Consider the following 16,602-nt stretch of genomic DNA (forward strand, 5'->3'; position numbering starts at 1 on the left):
AAAGTAGCAAAAAGAGAAACTTAAAATCATCTGAGGAGAAACGTAAAGTTGCCAATATGCCATTTACGACACGGAGTGGCAAGGAACGGCTTAGGCCCTGGCCCGTGTTCATGACTAGTGGTTCAGCTTCACCCACGCATCTTATCCCTCCTCCTCCTCCCCCCCCCTACAAAAAATTGAAGAGAGTTATGCTGTCAGCAACAAAACAGCAAACAACTCTGCCTTCTAAAGAGAAATTATCACAAATCCTCAAGGCGAGTCCAAGGGTGTTGGTGGTTGTCAAGCCTGACCTTCCCATCACTGTACTGGAAGAGGTGGCTCGGGAGGAGCCTATTGATGATGTAGCTGGCGCTGTGGAGGAACTTGATGATGAGGATGGTGATGTGATTATTGTAAATGAGGCACCAGCGGGGGAAACAGCTGATGTCCATGGGATGAAAAAGCCCATCGTCATGCCTGGTCAGAAGACCAAAAAATGTACCTCTTCGGTCTGGAGTTATTTTTATCCAAATCCGGACAACCAATGTATGGCCATATGTAGCTTATGTAAAGCTCAAATAAGCAGGGGTAAGGATCTTGCCCACCTAGGGACATCCTCCCTTATACGTCACCTGAATAACCTTCATAGTTCAGTGGTTAGTTCAGGAACTGGGGCTAGGACCGTCATCGGTACAGGAACACCTAAATCCCGTGGTCCAGTTGGATACACACCAGCAACACCCTCCTCCTCAACTTCCTCCACGATCTCCATCAGATTCAGTCCTGCAGCCCAAGTCAGCAGCCAGACTGAGTCCTCCTCAATACGGGATTCATCCGAGGAATCCTGCAGCGGTACGCCTACTACTGCCACTGCTGCTGTTGCTGCTGTTAGTCGGTCATCTTCCCAGAGGGGAAGTCGTAAGATCGCTAAGTCTTTCACAAAACAATTGACCGTCCAAAAGTCGTTTGCCATGACCACAAAATACGATAGTAGTCACCCTATTGCAAAGCGTATAACTGCGGCTGTAACTGCAATGTTGGTGTTAGACGTGCGCCCGGTGTCCGCCATCAGTGGAGTGGGATTTAGAGGGTTGATGGAGGTATTGTGTCCCCGGTACCAAATCCTGTCGAGATTCCACTTCACTAGGCAGGCGATACCAAAAATGTACAGAGAAGTACGATCAAGTGTCCTCAGTGCTCTAAAAAAATGCGGTTGTACCCACTGTCCACTTAACCACGGACATGTGGACAAGTGGTTCTGGGCAAACGAAGGACTATATGACTGTGACAGCCCACTGGGTAGATGCATCTCCTTCCGCAGCAACAGCAACAGCTGCATCAGTAGCAGCATCTACAAAATGGCTGCTCATGCAAAGGCAGGCAACATTGTGTATTACAGGCTTTAATAAGAGGCACAACGCTGACAACATATTAGAGAAACTGAGGGAAATTATCTCCCAGTAGCTTACCTCACTTAGACTCTCATGGGGATTTGTGGTGTCAGACAATGCCAGTAACATTGTGCGGGCATTAAATATGGGCAATTTCAAGCACGTCCCATGTTTTGCCCACACCATTAATTTGGTGGTGCAGCATTACCTCAAGAGTGATAGGGGTGTGCAGGAGATGCTTGTGGTGGCGCGCAAAATTGCTGGACACTTTCGGCATTCAGCCAGTGCCTACCGCAGACGAGAGGCACATCAAAAAAGCATGAACCTGCCCTGCCATCACCTCAAACAAGAGGTTGTGACGCGCTGGAACTCCACCCTCTATATGCTGCAGAGGATGGAGGAGCAGCAAAAGGCCATTCAGGCCTACACAGCCACCTACGACATAGGCAAAGGAGTGGGGATGCGCCTCAGTCAAGCGCAGTGGAGACTGATTTCCATGTTGTGCAAGGTTCTGCAGCCATTTGAACTTGCCACACGAGAAGTCAGTTCCGACACTGCCAGCTTAAGTCAGGTCATTCCCCTGATCAGGCTGTTGCAGAAGCAGCTGGAGAAAGTGAGGGAGGAGCTGGTAAGCCATTGCGATTACACCAAGCATGTAGCTCTTGTGGATGTAGCCCTTCGTACGCTTTGCCAGGATCAGAGGGTGGTCACTCTTTTAAAGTCAGAGGAATACATTCTGGCCACCGTGCTTGATCCTCGGTTTAAAGCGTATGTTGTGTCTCTGTTTCCAGCGGACACAAGTTTACAGCGGTGCAAAGACCTGCTGGTCAGGAGATTGTCCTCTGAAGAGGACCGTGACATGCCAACAGCTCCACCCTCATTTTCTTCCACATCTATGGCTGCGAGGAAAAAGCTCAGTTTTGCCAAAAGAGGCGCTGGCGGGGATGCTGATAACATCTGGTCTGGACTGAAGGACCTGCCAACCATTGCAGACATGTCTACTCTCGCTGCATTGGATGCTGTCACAATAGAAAAAATTGTGGATGATTACTTTGCTGACACCATCCAAGTAGACATGTCAGACAGTCCATATTGTTACTGGCAGGAAAAAAAGGCAGTTTGGAAGCCCCTGTACAAACTGGCTCTATTTTACCTGAGTTGTCCCCCCTCCAGTGTGTACTCGGAAAGAGTTTTTAGTGCAGCAGGGAACCTGGTCAGTGAGCGGCGAAGGAGGTTGCTTCCTCATAACATTGAAAAAATGATGTTTATAAAAATGAATAATCAATTCCTCAATGAAGTACAGCACTGCCCTCCAGATAGTACAGAGGGACCTGTGGTTGTGGAGTCCAGCGGGGACGAATTGATAATGTGTGATGAGGAGGAAGTACACACTGTAGGGGGAGAGGAATCAGAGGTTGAGGATGAGGACGACATCTTGCCTCAGTAGAGCCTGTTTAGTCTGTACAGGGAGAGATGAATAGCTTTTTTGGTGTGGGGGCCTAAACAAACCAATCATTTCAGCCAAAGTTGTTTGGTAGGCCCTGTCGCTGAAATGATTGGTTTGTTAAAGTGTGCATGTCCTATTTCAACAACATAAGGGTGGGTGTGAGGGCCCAAGGACAATTCCATCTTGGAACTTTTTTTTTTGCATTATATGACCAATCAACAGTCGTTTGCCATGTTCAAAAAGTAAAACCAAATTTAAACAAATTCAAGAAATTAAACCAAAAGTAAAATGCCCTGTCATAATTTAAAACAAGAGGTATTGACGTGCTCTAAAACTACTGTATTGTTGTTTATATTTTATAAACACTACACTTGAAAGCTTGAGTCTTTCAATGAAAAAGTAACTGTCCATTACACGAATATTTGCAACAGGGACAATTTTAGGGTTAAGAAAGTCAACTAATAACACTTCAAAGCTGTCTGTCTTTATAAACACTACACTTGGAAGTTGGAGGAGGTATTGTGGCCCCGGCACCAAATTTACTACCGGGGCCACTCCACCGTGCAGTCCATATTTAGGTGTATCAGATATTAAACAACGGTGACAGTTGATGCCCAATTTTTTAATTATATTGTTGGCGCTGTAAAAAATTGTGTTCCGGGCACACCACACTACGCAGTCCATACCCTTTTTTGGTGGAATTCTGACCCGTGGAGGGTTTTTTAATTATATTGTGGCCTCGGTACCAAATTGTGTACCGGGGCCACCACACTACGCAGTTAAGATAGATAGATGCGTATCATAGATAAAGTACATTCAGTGGTGTGGGGCAAATTTAAAAATATTCAAAATGCACTGACATTATCAAAAACAAGAGGTTTTCACACGCTGAAACTCCAACATGTATATGATGGAGAGGATGGAGGAGCAGCCGTATGTGCAGTGTAATGCAGACCTGTTGAAGGTTTTTTTATATATTTTATTGTGGTGCCCAGTGCCCACTACTCTACGCAGTCCAGATACTATTTTTGGGTGTAATTCTGACCTGTTGAAGGTTTTCTATATATTATATTGAGGTGGCCAGTGGCCAGTCCTCTATGCAGTCCAGATACTTGTTTGGTGGAATTCAGACCAGTTGAGGGTGTATTTATTTTATTGTGGCCCCGATATCAAATTGGGTACCGGGGCCACCCCACTACACAGTCCAGATACTTGTTTGGTGGAATTCAGACCAGTTGAGGGTTTTATTATTATATTGTGGGGACCACTCTATATCACACTACCACTCTATAACACTCTATTTAATACTTTAATTCTATTTAATACTTTAATTCTATTAGTAGTTACCATAAAGAGGAACAAAATAAACCAATTTTACCAAAAGTATAATATGACTTACAAACACTACACTTGAAAGATGGTGCCTTTAAATGAAAAAGTCAGTCTTCATTGCACGACTATGTGCAACAGGGACAGTTTTTTGGTTTACAAAGTCAACCAATAACACTTCGACCCTGTCTGTCTTTAACATACTTGATGGGATCTCAATGACGAATGGTCTGTACCATGTTTGGAGGAGGTATTGTGGCCCCGGTACCAAATTGGGTACCGGGGCCACTCCACTATGCAGTCCAGATAGAGGTGTATCAGATATTAAACAACGTTGACTGTTGCTGCAAAAATTTTAAATAATATTGTGGGGAACACTACACTACGCAGTCCATAAACTTTTTGGGTAGAATTCAGACCTGTGTAGGGTTTTTTAATAATATTGTGGTAACCCACTCCTCTACGCAGTCCAGGTACATTATTGGTGCGAATCATACAAGTTGATGGTTTTCTTATTATATATATTGTGGTGACCCACTCCTCTACGCAGTCCAGGTACATTATTGGTGCGAATCATACAAGTTCAGGGTTTTTAATTTATATTGTGGTGACCCACTCCTCTACGCAGTCCAGGTACATTATTGGTGCGAATCATACAAGTTCAGGGTTTTTAATTTATATTGTGGTGACCCACTCCTCTACGCAGTCCAGGTACATTATTGGTGCGAATCATACAAGTTCAGGGTTTTTAATTTATATTGTGGTGACCCACTCCTCTACGCAGTCCAGGTACATTATTGGAGCGAATCATACAAGTTCAGGGTTTTTAATTTATATTGTGGTGACCCACTCCTCTACGCAGTCCAGGTACATTATTGGTGCGAATTATACAAGTTCAGGGTTTTTAATTTATATTGTGGTGACCCACTCCTCTACGCAGTCCAGGTACATTATTGGTGCGAATCATACAAGTTCAGGGTTTTTAATTTATATTGTGGTGACCCACTCCTCTACGCAGTCCAGGTACATTATTGGTGCGAATCATACAAGTTCAGGGTTTTTAATTTATATTGTGGTGACCCACTCCTCTACGCAGTCCAGGTACATTATTGGTGCGAATCATACAAGTTCAGGGTTTTTAATTTATATTGTGGTGACCCACTTCTCTACGCAGTCCAGGTACATTATTGGAGCGAATCATACAAGTTCAGGGTTTTTAATTTATATTGTGGTGACCCACTCCTCTACGCAGTCCAGGTACATTATTCGGTGCGAATCATACAAGTTGATGGTTTTCTTATTATATATATTGTGGTGACCCACTCCTCTACGCAGTCCAGGTACATTATTGGAGCGAATCATACAAGTTCAGGGTTTTTAATTTATATTGTGGTGACCCACTCCTCTACGCAGTCCAGGTACATTATTGGTGCGAATCATACAAGTTCAGGGTTTTTAATTTATATTGTGGTGACCCACTCCTCTACGCAGTCCAGGTACATTATTGGTGCGAATCATACAAGTTGATGGTTTTCTTATTATATATATTGTGGTGACCCACTCCTCTACGCAGTCCAGGTACATTATTGGTGCGAATCATACAAGTTGATGGTTTTCTTATTATATATATTGTGGTGACCCACTCCTCTATGCAGTCCAGGTACATTATTGGTGCGAATCATACAAGTTCAGGGTTTTTAATTTATATTGTGGTGACCCACTCCTCTACGCAGTCCAGGTACATTATTGGAGCGAATCATACAAGTTCAGGGTTTTTAATTTATATTGTGGTGACCCACTCCTCTACGCAGTCCAGGTACATTATTGGTGCGAATCATACAAGTTCAGGGTTTTTAATTTATATTGTGGTGACCCACTCCTCTACGCAGTCCAGGTACATTATTCGGTGCGATTCATACCAGTTGATGGTTTTCTTATTATATATATTGTGGTGACCCACTCCTCTACGCAGTCCAGGTACATTATTGGTGCGAATCATACAAGTTCAGGGTTTTTAATTTATATTGTGGTGACCCACTCCTCTACGCAGTCCAGGTACATGTTTTGGTGCGATTAAGACCAGTTGATGGTTTTCTTATTATATTGTGGGGACCACTCCACTACGCAGTCCAGGAAAGATAGCTCGTTGCAACGTTTTGGACTAAGAACTATATTGTGAGGTGTTCAGAATACACGGTAAATTAGTGGAAATGCTTGTTATTGAATGTTATTGAGGTCAATAATAGCGTAGGAGTGAAAATAAGCCCAAAAAATAGATTTTTTAACTTTTTATGCTTTTTTCAAAAAAAATCTGAATCCAAAACCTTAAATCCGAACCAAAACCTTTCGGCAGGTGTTTTGCGAAACAAATCCGAACCCAAAACATCGAGAAAATCCGGATCCAAAACACAAAACACGAGACCTCAAAAGTCGCCCGTGCACATCCCTAGTCATTATTGAATAGTTTCTTCTCTTCTTGAATAGTTTCTGAATAGTTTCTTCTCTTCATGATTCGAGGTTTGATGTTTGACGCTCATGCAAATGCTACAGTGAAATATTCATCATATAATATATATATATATATATATATATATATATATATTTATATATAGCAGGAACCACCACCGCACAGTGTCTGAGCACATTGGGAGCAACTCCGTGTGTACTCTTATCCCTGGAAGCTTGAGGATCTATTACCGTCATATACATCAGATAAGCATACTATCTTTATCGTTTTGTGTGGTTAAACCCTTTGAGACTGTCGCGAATGACGAAATGCGTCACTTTGGCAGACTGTATCCTCCACTTATAAGCTGTGCTGGGACATCTCTCTTTATCTTGCCAGGGCGTATATATCTTGAGAAGAATGTTCCTATTGGTGGACTACAGATAAGCCTTTTTATATGATACTAATGTGTGGGCATTTGCTTGTCTTTTACGCTTAATAAATTTTTGGATGATTAATTACTTCTTTTGATCATACTGTGACATATGTTCTGGAGCGTATTACACTATCTGCTCCTTTTTGTTCGAGCCATAGCTCCGTGTTTACTTTTATCCCTGGAAGCTTGAGGATCTATTACTATCATATACATCAGATAAGCATACAATTTATGTGTTTTTAAAGCTCTACACTATGTGTTGGCATTCTCTCTTTATTTTCTGATCGATATATATATATATATATATATATATATATATATACAAATATATATATAATGTGTTCGGAGATTAACTAAGTTCAGTTTCTGAGCATGCGAACAGCTATTTCACGTAAGTTATGGCATGCAAATGCATTTGCGTCCGAACATGAACCAGGCCTTTAGTGTTTTTCTTTCTCTCGGTGCCCTCTGCATTGATAAATAAATAAACCATTGATAATAAACCAACTCGCATAAACTTAAAAGAGTTTCCTTCAACTAATGTGATGCCAACTATCTGGCAACTTTCTGTTTTACCTTCCACCTAGAATCTTTCTCTGGTGGGGCGCCAAGGTCTTTCTCCCAATCACATTCATGCTTCATTAAAGGTTCCATCGTAGCAGACCTCAGCAAATTGTAAAGTATAGGAATATTGAACGTTATCAAAGGACATTAATAACACAATATCTTCTCACCTCTTTGTCTGTTTTACCCAGTTTGATTATTAGTTTACTATGTTTGTCTCCAATTGTAAAGCACTACGGAATATGTTGGCGCTCTATGAATAAATAAATGATGATCATGATGATGATGATGAATACCTCAAACGGGGTAAGTGGTCTTGATACCACCTGTTATACAACTACCCCTTGATCACCATTGTTGTGTGACAGGATCATTTAGCTTATGAGTCACTTTTACCTTTGCAGTCTGGCTGGGCCGACTGCAAATGTAGACTTAACCTCATGTGTCAAACTCCTATTGTCCAATAGATTGTAAGCTTGCGAGCAGGGCCTTCTCACCTCTTTGTCTGTTTTACCCAGTTTGTTTATTAGTTTACTATGTTTGTCCCCAATTGTAAAGCGCTGTGGAATATGTTGGCGCTATATAAATAAATGATGATGATGATGATGATGATGATGATGATAGCTGATCTCTCGGAATTCTGTTTAAAAAAGAGTGTATGATTAAGTGTTCGTACAGCTGAGGTTAAGGCATGCTGTAATTCTTGGATAATAAGCCTAGAGTATGAAAAGGCTCCGTTTCTTCATGTGAACATTTCTTCATTAGTCAAATTAGAGCGTTTTAATTCAGATCGAGAATAGAGAGAGGAGATGGGGAAGGAGACTGTGACAGGAGACATCACAGGCTTATCCCTAGGACTTTTCTAAATTGGTCCTAAGAGTGTGATTGGGCAAAAGAGGCTTGATAACTGGTCTGTGCTATTACCCTCATATTCGGTGATGGTTATAGCGCCTTTGGAGGACCGGCCTGGCTTTGCTACAACGAGCAGTATAAGATGAGATAGATGGCCCCCCAGGGGTAAGTTAGACATTAGTTTGTGTGTAACCCTAGGTTTTCCAGTAAAAGGGTGGCTACAGCCCTTCTTTGGCCACTAGTGCAAGGATAAAAAACAAATCAGTCTTATTGCCGGAGCCTATTGATAAATAGGACTATAAATATTATAACAATGGTTTACAGTAGTGGGACATTCATTGGTCCAGGGAGGCTTTGAATTTGCTCCTCCTGATACCAAAAACTAATGGCTTTAAGAAGGGAGTGCATATTTACCTTTTTGTGGTGCTTGATTGCTACATGTGCTCAGTTGCATGCTGCCAGGAGATCTGTATGGCCAAGGATGGTCCTTTAATCATACCTCCCAACTGTTGTTTTCTCTTCGCAGACCTCAGAAGGGGCAGAGCATACAAAGAATAGGTGGAGTTTTACACCAGTGAGCTTTTCTGGGAGGATTGGGGCCAGGGTTTGGTTAGAGGCATGGCTTATATTGTCCCAATTTCGCATGTGTGAATTTTGAGAAGTATGCTTTAATAAGACTTGCAGATGGGAATTTATTTTACTGCGCTTACAGTTTGCACCAATTTTCCTAACATTTTCCATTTTCCAAACATGACCAAATTCATGACATGAGGTTAAACATGAAGTTGTGAGGACTGGAAGCCCTGGTTACTGCTGACTGAGAAATTACTGTATTATGCTATTCCAACCAACGTTCCTACCGTTGCTGCTGTATCTGTGATTCCTGCTGTTCCAGTATGCAGCAGTTAATCAACTATACTCCATTTCCCAGCAGCACCTGCACCTGCATCAGCAGCAGGTTCACCTTCACCTTCACCTTTACATCTCCTCTTTCCACCATCCTCCTGTCAGCCTCATCACTCCGCCTTCCTCTATCAGCCAACTCTTATGCTCCATTCCCCCTACCTTGGGTGAAGAAATTCACTCCCTCATCCTTTCCTCTTCCCCTTCTACTTGCAACCTGGATCCCATCCTTTCTCACCTCATGCACTTCCTCTCCCCTACTGCCTGCTCCTACCTTGCACACTTCTTCAGTCTCTCAGTCTCCACTGGCATCATCACTTATTCCTTCAAACATGTACTTATCTCTCCCATTCTCAAAAAAAACAATCTTGACCCCACTTCTCTAGTTAACTACCAGTCTATCTCACTTCTTCCGCTTGCCTCTAAACTACTCGACAGGGTCATCTGCAACCACCTCACTAGATACCTCTATGACAGTTCCCTCCTTGACCCTCTCCAATCCGGCTTCTGCCCCCTCTAATCCACTGAAACTGCTCTGGCAATGAATTTTTTTCAGCTAAATCTAAGGGCCACTTCTATTTGCTCATCCTCCTGGACCTCTATGCAGCCTGTGACACCGTTGACCACCCCCTCGTGCTGCAAACCCTTCTCTCTCTTGGTCTCTCTGGCTCTCTCCTTGCATGGTTCTCCTCACACCTCGCTAACCACTCCTTCTCTGTATCCATTTCTGGTTCATCCTCCCCTCCTGCCTCTCCCCCTGTAGGAGTTCTTCAGGGTTCGGTTCACGCCAAAGTCTTCCCATTCTGGTCAGTCCTAACATGATCAAATGCTATGCTATTTTATCTGGGCTTAAGGCTTACCTGCACACAGCTTTTAAAGGCAAGTCTTTCCCTAGCACTAGCAGCCATGGGAGACCTGGGACTCACCTGACACAAGTTGGAATTAATTAATGTAAAGAATGGGGTGCAAGAGTCATGGGACTTACATTGTATAAACAAAAACAGACATAGGTCCTCTGCATTCACCATGTACAGACTGGGGTGCAAGAGGGGGTTGCCCACATTGTATAGACAAGAAAACAGGGATACTCTGCACTCTCCAAACACATAATTAATGCTATATCAAGTACTGTTCTATATTAAAAACAGGGAATGTTAGTTCCACATATTGCAATATATGTTTAAGCTGACCAACTCATGCCAAAAAGACTTTGCTGCAAACCCTTCTCTCTCTTGGTCTCTCTGGCTCTCTCCTTGCATGGTTCTCCTCACACCTCGCTAACCACTCCTTCTCTGTATCCATTTCTGGTTCATCCTCCCCTCCTGCCTCCCTCCCTGTAGGAGTTCCTCAGGGTTCGGTTCTTGGCCCTCTACTCTTTTTGCTGTATACTACCTCCCTGGGTGATCTCATCACTTCCTTTGGTCTCCAAAATCACCTGTACACCGATGACATTCAAGTCTACATCTCTACTCCTGATCTCCCCCCTTTATCTCTTGTGTATCCGACTGCATTTCCACAATCTCCTCTTGGATATCTTCACATTATCTCAAAATTAACTTTGCCAAAACTGAGCCCATCATCTTCCCTCCTTCTAGATCTTAATCCCATCTTGATCTCTATATCACTGTCAACAACACCACCATCTCATCTGTTCCCCATCTCCACTGTCTGGGCATCACCCTCGACTCGTCCTTCTCTTTTTCCCCCCACATTCTCTTGCACAATCCTGTCACTTCCAGCTCCGCAAAATTGCCCGCATCAGGCCCTTCCTATCCCAGGATGTCACCAAAACCATCATCCATGCACTCATCATTTCCGTATGGACTACTGTAACCTTCTAATCAACGGCCTCCTCCTTCTCCCACTTTGCCCCCCTTAGTTCTATACTGAATGCGGCTGCGAGACTCATCTTCTTCTCCCGCCACTCCTCTTCTGCCTCCCCTCTCTGCCTCGCCCTACACTGGCTCACTTTTCCCCACAATATCCTTTTCAAACTCCTCACCCTCACCATAAAGGTCCTCTCTCGCTCTACTACCCCTTACATTGCGAAGCTCCTCTCAATTCACACGCCATCCCGTTCCCTGTGATCAGCGAATGACCATTGCTTCTCCTCCACACTGATCACTTCATCAAATTCCAGAATCTAAGATTTCCCCTGTGCTGCCCCTCTCATTGTAACGACCTCCCATGCTACATCCGACTGTCCCCTAATTTGTGCTCCTTCAAACAGGCAGTCAAAACTCTTCTGTTTCTCAAAGCTTACCAATCATCCACCTAACCTTCTCTCCATGCTTGATTACCTCACCCTCCCTTACCCCCCTATTTGCTACTCTTGTGCTTGATCCCCTCTGACTCCATTTGTGCCTCCTGTCTGTTTACCCTCCCTTTATAATATAAGCTCTTTTGAGCAAGCCCCTCTTCTCTCTTGTCTCTGTGCCTATTCTTCTGCCCCAACTTCACCGTGCAAGCTATGTTTAGAAAGTTTAAAGTCTTGGGTGTATATTTACTAAACTGCAGGTTTGAAAAAGTGGACATGTTGCCTATAGCAACCAATCAGATCCCAGCTTTCATTTATTTAGTGCATTCTACAAAATGACAGCTAGAATCTAATTGACTGCTATAGACAACATCTCCACTTTTTCAAACCCGCAGTTTAGTAAATATATCCCCTGGTATTTTTTTGTTTAATATTCTGTACTGTTTTACCCTGTATGATTAATGTCTTTTACTGTACGACGCTGCAAAAATGTTATGGGGCACCCTATAAATAAAGGATAATAATAATAATAATAATAATAATAATAATACCTGTGCTTGGCTTTTTTATAACTATGACTATCCCAGCAATCTTGGCAAGATCATTTGGTGATGCTATGCTGTCACATGGCTGCAGTTACGACTGCCATCATAAATTGCAGGTCCCAGTACAGTCACAATCCCTGTTGCCCCAGGCCCGGTGGACACAAAGGTGTATCAGGGAGCCATGGCGCCCAGTGCAAGGACATGCTATTCCCCTTCCTTGTTGGTGGACTGTTGTTCACTCCTACCTGGTACTGCAACTTTCATAGCCTGGAAAATATATAGGTACATGAAATATGGAAAGTCGATTACACAGATCACGCAATATATAATACATACAATCAAACTTCAAAAGAATCACACACTTACTTTTGAGAATGAGAAAATATCCCAAAAACTACCTTGGCACACTGACCTCAATCATGCCAAAATGCCCTCACATGCTCCTCACTTGCTACAAAATTCCATTATATGTCACACAGACTTCTTCATGGTCCACAATAACCCATATGCCCTTAGAGCCCCACTTGCCACAAAATGCACAAACATTTGCTTAGACTTCCACAAGCTCTCAGATCACTCATGTACTCCAAATCATTATTATTATTATAATTATTATTATTATCATTATTATTATCTTTTACCACAAAGGGACAGCAGCGCCATACATGACATATACAGAAAGCAGTGATGCATAATACAGCAAGAAGAACAAATTACAAATGCCAGACATAATGAATGAATACAAAATAAATACAGGTAACAAGATAATGCAGATCAAATTATTTGTGGGACAGTGAGTGAGAATGATGATAGTAATCATCACTCTAAGCTTAAGAAAACAGGGCTAGGGAAGCAGGTCAAGAGGTACAGAGGGTGATGGAATATTAGGAGAACACAAGGAAAGAGGGCCCTGCTCGTGAGAGCTTACATCCTAAAGGAAAGGGGGAGACACAAATAGGGTGGTCGCTGACTGGGGGAGAAAGCATGGACAAGGGAGTTTGGAGGAAGGTTGATAGGCTTGAATAAAGAAATGAGTCTTAAGGGCACTCTTGAAGCCATTGAGAGTAGAGGCTAACCTGATGGAGTGTGGGACATCGTTTCACAGCTGGGGAACACCCCGAGCAAAGTTCTGGTGGCGGGAGTGGAAAGAGGAGATCAGTGAAATGGTGAGGCAGCAGTCATTGGCAGAGCGGAGGGGGCGGTGAGGAGTGTGGGTAGAGATGAGTTTGGAGATGTATGAGGGGGATTGTTTGAGAGCTTTGAAGGTGAGGGGAAGGAGTTTAAATATAATTCTCTAGGCCATAGGGACCATGTAGGGACTGGTGGAAGAGAACAGCGAGGATATAGTGGCAGGAGAGAAAAATGAGGTGAGCAGCAGCATTGATGATAGACTTAAGAGGTGCAAGGTAAGAGAGTTAGGTAGACCAGAGAGAAGGAGGTTATAGTAGTCAAGGTGAGAGATTCAAGAGAGTGAATAAGAGTTTTGGTGGCTTCCGTGGTGAAAAAGGGCTGTATCATGGATTTATTCCGGAGGTGGAAGTAGCAGGATATTGAGAGGGATAAAATGTGAGGTTTGAAGGAGAGGGAGGAAACGTGTTGGATTCAGCACCTAAGAGAGAATTACACACACCCCTGCATCAACAAACTGAGAAACAGCCGATCGTGAAAACCGGAAGCCCATGCAAACCACCGAGAAACCGCAAGTGAGAAGTGGAACGCACAGCCACAGAGTACAAGCCGCAGCTGCTCACCACAAACCAACAAAGGGAGCAGGCAAAACGACGGAGGTTACAACTAGAGATGAGCGCACTCGGATTTCTGAAATCCAAGCCCACCCGAACGTTGCGGATCCGAGCCGGATCCGAGACAGATCCGGGTATTCCCGCCAATTGCAAAACTGAAACCGAGGCTCTGAGTCATAATCCCGCTGTCGGATCTCGCGATACTCGGATCCTATAAATTCCCCACTAGTCGCCGCCATCTTCACTCGGGCATTGATCAGGGTAGAGGGAGGGTGTGTTAGGTGGTCCTCTGTCCTGCTATATCTCGTGCTGTTCAGTTCTGTGCTGTGCTGTGCTCTGTGTTCTGCTCAGTCCAGTGGTGCTGTGTCCTGTGCTCTGTCCTTCTGAGTTCAGTGGTGCTGCTGGGTCCTGTGCTGTGTCCTGTTCAGTCCAGTGGTGCTGTGTCCTGTGCTCTGTCCTTCTGAGTTCAGTGGTGCTGCTGGGTCCTGTGCTGTGTCCTGTTCAGTCCAGTGGTGCTGTGTCCTGTGCTCTGTCCTTCTAAGGGCATTGTTATTTCCCCATTATTCCCAAATTATAAAAAATTTCAAAAAAAAGTTATAAAAAAAATTACAAAAAAAGTAATTATAAAAAAAAAAAAAAAAATATCCCAAAACAATCCTGCAGTATAAGTCCATTGGTACTGCTATATTACAAAGTTCACTGATCAGCAGTATAAGTCTAGTGGTACTGCTATATTACAAAGTTCACTGATTTTGCAGTATAAGTCCATTGGTACTGCTAAATTACAAAGTTCACTCATTCTGCAGTATAAGTCCATTGGTACTGCAATATTACAAAGTTCACTCATTCTGCAGTATAAGTCCAATGGTACTGCAATATTACAAAGTTCACTCATTCTGCAGTATAAGTCCATTGGTACTGCAATATTACAAAGTTCACTCATTCTGCAGTATAAGTCCAGTGGTACTGCAATATTACAAAGTTCACTCATTCTGCAGTATAAGTCCATTGTTGTTACTGCCATATTACAAATTTCACTGATTCTGCAGTATAAGTCCAGTGGTACTGCTGTATAACTCCAGTCCAGTGGTACTCTCCTGTGCCGCATATAATTTTTAAAGGCTTTGCCCAGTGTATGTGGCTTCGGGGTACACTCTCTTGTGCTACATATAATGCAGAACAAAAATTTGGAGGATAAAGTAGGGAAAGATCAAGACCCACTTCCTCCTAATGCTGAAGCTGCTGCCACTAGTCATGACATAGACGATGAAATGCCATCAACGTCGTCTGGCAAGCCCGATGCCCAATCTCCTAGTACAGGGCATGTAAAATCCAAAAAGCCCAAGTTCAGTAAAAGTAGCAAAAAGAGAAACTTAAAATCATCTGAGGAGAAACGTAAAGTTATTTACGACACGCAGTGGCAAGGAACGGATTAGGCCCTGGCCCGTGTTTATGACTAGTGGTTCAGCCTCAACCAAGGAACTAAGCCCTCCTCCCCCCCTACAAAAAATTTAAGAGAGTTATGCTGTCAGCAACAACACAGCAAACAACTCTGCCTTCTAAAGAGAAATTATCACAAATCCCCAAGGAGAGTCCAAGGCTGTTGGTATTTGCGAAGCCTGACCTTCCCATCACTGTACCGGAAGGGGTGGCTCCTTCCACCATTTGCAGCACGCCCTCTGCATATGCTGGAAGGATCAACCACAGTCCAGTTACAGATTTGGCTAATGAAGGTGTGGAGGATGTTGATGATTATGATGCAGACAGATACCAAACTGCCTTTGTCCATTTCTTTGTATATTTGAATTTCTAGTTCTACAGTCTGCTTTTTTTTATATTCAACTACAAGTGTAGGGCGGGGGGGGGGGGGGGAGGGGTGGGGGATAGATAGCCACCAAAGTAACGTGGTCCATTTAGTTTCACTTTCTAGCTCCACAGTCTGTGCAGCCTGCTTTTTTTATCTTCAAAGTATTTACAAGCCTTGCAATCTAAATTAACAAGAGGTAGTGACGTGCTAGAACTCCACCCTCTATATGCTGCAGAGGATGGAGGAGCATCAAAAGGCCATTCAAGCCTATACAGCCACCTACGACATAGGAAAAGGAGTGGGGATGCGCCTGAGTCAAGCGCACTGGAGAATGATTTCCGTGTTGTGCAAGGTTCTGCAGCCATTTGAACTTGCCACACGAGAAGTCAGTTCCGATACTGCCAGCTTGAGTCAGGTGATTCCCCTGATCAGGCTTTTGCAGAAGCAGCTGGAGAAAGTGAGGGAGGAGCTGGTACACCATTGCGATTCCACCAAGCATGTAGCTCTTGTGGATGAAGCCCTTCGTACGCTTTGCCAGGATCCGAGGGTGGTCAGTCTTTTAAAGTCAGAGGAATACATTCTGGCCACCGTTCTCGATCCTTGGTTTAAAGCGTATGTTGTGTCTCTGTTTCAGGCCGACACAAGTCTACAGCGGTGCAAAGACCTGCTGGTCAGGAGATTGTCCTCTGAAGAGGACCGTGACATGCCACCAGCTCCACCTTCATTTTCATCACTGTTTGTGCAGTTCCAAAAAAGAGGAACTGCCATTTCTATTGCTACCTTCTTTCTTTCTGTATTTCCTGTGTCCTGTGGTCTGTTCTGCTAAGGGCATTGTTATTTCCAAGTTATCCAAAAGTTCTAAAAAAACTAATTTAAATTTATAAAAACAATTATAAAAAAAAAA

This window comes from Mixophyes fleayi, chromosome 1, assembly GCF_038048845.1.
Source record: "Mixophyes fleayi isolate aMixFle1 chromosome 1, aMixFle1.hap1, whole genome shotgun sequence".
Lineage (NCBI taxonomy): Eukaryota > Metazoa > Chordata > Amphibia > Anura > Limnodynastidae > Mixophyes > Mixophyes fleayi.